Here is a 2,721-nt window from a genome sequence, read left to right as displayed (position 1 = left end):
ATATTCAAAGTTACCATTCGATGGATGATTTCAGAATGAGTTGCCGTTTAGATTAACTTGAGGATAATTGGATTGAATATTCTAAGATATTTAATAGATATGAGTTATCTTATTCATATTTATCCAATTTTCAAAATATTTTACAACCTACCATCAACATATAAATAACTTTTCAATTACGATTTATTAATACTCCATTAAAATGGATGATTTATGCTTGATGAGTTATGAGATAAGGTGAAGTGTGGACTGAAAATCAGCCTCTGAGTGCGTTGAACACAGTTTGTTTCTAGACAAGCTCAATCATGTGGGGACTACAAATATTCTTATATGACCTCATTTTTACCTTGACGTCATAAGTTTATGAAATAATTTCTTCTCTCGTGACTCGTGGACTCCTCTGCAGGGCACGTACAAGGGGAAACGTCTACAGAACCCTTCACATTTTCGCTCACGTTTTAAATATTGCTGGCACAGTCCCCGGCTCACATTTCCTCCATAAATCACAATCAATATGTGCTTCCACCATACATATAAATATTGGCCTCCACATTTTAAGTCCGCAACACTTTGCATCTTCAGTTGGTTTGAGATTTCGCATTCAGCCATTACCAATCTCTAGAGTAGCGTAAACAAACTGCAACCTATCTGCTACATTGTGATTCATTGTTTTCCCCGCAACCCCACAGCGTTGACATGGATTCGCTAGTTATGAATAAAGCCTCCCAAGAGCACGTTTCACCGTCGCCATCAGACGAAAATCGCGGACAAAAGTGCCGCCAATATAAGGGAATCCGAATGCGAAAATGGGGGAGTTGGGTGTCTGAAATCCGGATGCCCAAAACCAGAGAGAAAATATGGCTGGGGTCATACAAAACCGCCGAGCAGGCCGCCCGTGCTTATGACGCCGGAGTTTATTGTCTGAAAGGGCCCAATGGCAAATTCAACTTCCCCAATTCCGTGCCCGCCATTCCTTCCGCATCTTCACTTCCCCGTCAGCAAATTCAGATTGTCGCCGCCAAATATGCCTTGGACGAAATACCTTCAACCTCATCCTCTCTGCAGAATATCACAGATGTTAAGAACAAGGTGAGTGAGGAACAGGCATCGCCATCACAACCGTCTTCGGTTTCAGAAATGGAGTGGACATGTGACAGTGGGCAGATCTCCAATGCACGGGACTTGGGGTTGTGGGAGCCTCCGTTTGAGGAGAATGGCGGCCTGAATTTGGAGAAAATCCCGTCCATTGAGGAGGCGTCACTGTGGGAGTTCATGCCGACGTGGGCGGAGGAGCAACCAGACGAATACATCTTCTTTGACCCCACAAATTTGTGGAACTTTTGAGACATTTGAACCATTTACAGGGAAAAGGAGGAAAGGAAGACTGCGTGATGTGTTTTTCGTTTGTCACGTTGTCCGACCGGCAACGGGCTTGGACCCGATTGTCAAAATATTTTCCTCAGTTTTCACCATATATATGGTTGACATGTTTTATAATAGTAAGTTTAAGTGAGGTAATGTGTAAAATTTTGATGTTTTCAAATTTTATAAAAGTTTGGACTTTAAATTTTATTTCAAATAATTAAAAAGCGAGATTTATTCAAAATTAAATTATATTAATTTCATAAGTAAATTTCAATTTCAATTTTTTTATAAATCAAATTAATAAAAACAAAATTATAGGATGAGTGGGCTTGATGGTTATGAGCATGTGTTTTCTCTTAAGAGGGCACACGTTCAAAACCAGAGGGGTAGAGTGTAGACTTCGCAGTGATGAGTGACCATAAAATTGGATAATAATATATATCATTAAATTGAAAAAAGATATTAATTATAGTGCAATTTCATCATGCTCTTGTTCTCAAATGTACACCTACCCTTAAAATTGCAGAATAATATGGATCATTAAAATAAAATAAAAAACATATTAATTATACTACAATTTCATCATGCTCTTGTTCTCAAATGTACACCTACCCTTAAAATTGCATAATAATATGTATCATTAAATTAAAATAACATAGTAATTATACGACACTTTCATCATGCTCTTGTTCTCAAATGTACACTTACACTTAAAATTGGATAATATATATCATTAAATTAAAGAAACATATTAATTATACTACAATTTCATCATGCTCTTGTTCTCAAATTGTTCTCAAATGTACACTTACACTTAAAATTGGATAATAATATATATCATTAAATTAAAGAAACATATTAATTATACTACAATTTCATCATGCTCTTGTTCTCAAATGTACACCTACAAACTACTATATTATACAACAAAAAATAAACTAATCATGTCCTTGTTTTTTAAAATATATCTACAAACTAGCACAACCACATTAATATTTTTAATATAGTTGATATAAGCCAAAGGCTTCATTTCTATATACCATTAATAAATATATAACAATAAAAATAATAATACAAAAAATAAAAATAAAAATAAGGTAATCATGTCCTTGTTTTGAAAATACATCTACAAACGAGCACAACCATATTAATATTTTTAATATGGTTGATATAAGCCAAAGGCTTCATTGGTCTCTACCATTGATAAATATATAACAATAAAAATAATAATACAAAAAAAAACTATTGCAATAAAAATATTATTATTATCATTATAATTAATAATTATTATTTTTTTATAATAATTATTATTTAATATTAAATGTTATTTATTATTATTTAATTTGAAATTATGTA

General features: G+C 33.6%; 1 pseudogene; it reads left to right on the top strand.

The window, feature by feature from the left end:
- The first annotated feature begins 601 nt into the window (after window positions 1-601).
- On the top strand, window positions 602-1,513 carry LOC149176272 (uncharacterized; annotated as a pseudogene).
- The last annotated feature ends 1,208 nt before the right edge of the window (window positions 1,514-2,721 follow it).

The sequence above is a fragment of the Pinus tabuliformis genome, chromosome 4_1, assembly GCF_031772625.1.
Source record: "Pinus tabuliformis cultivar Carrire ecotype Pingquan chromosome 4_1, CPIR1, whole genome shotgun sequence".
In the NCBI taxonomy this organism is placed as follows: domain Eukaryota; kingdom Viridiplantae; phylum Streptophyta; class Pinopsida; order Pinales; family Pinaceae; genus Pinus; species Pinus tabuliformis.
This window is presented reverse-complemented; position numbering and strand designations above follow the sequence as displayed.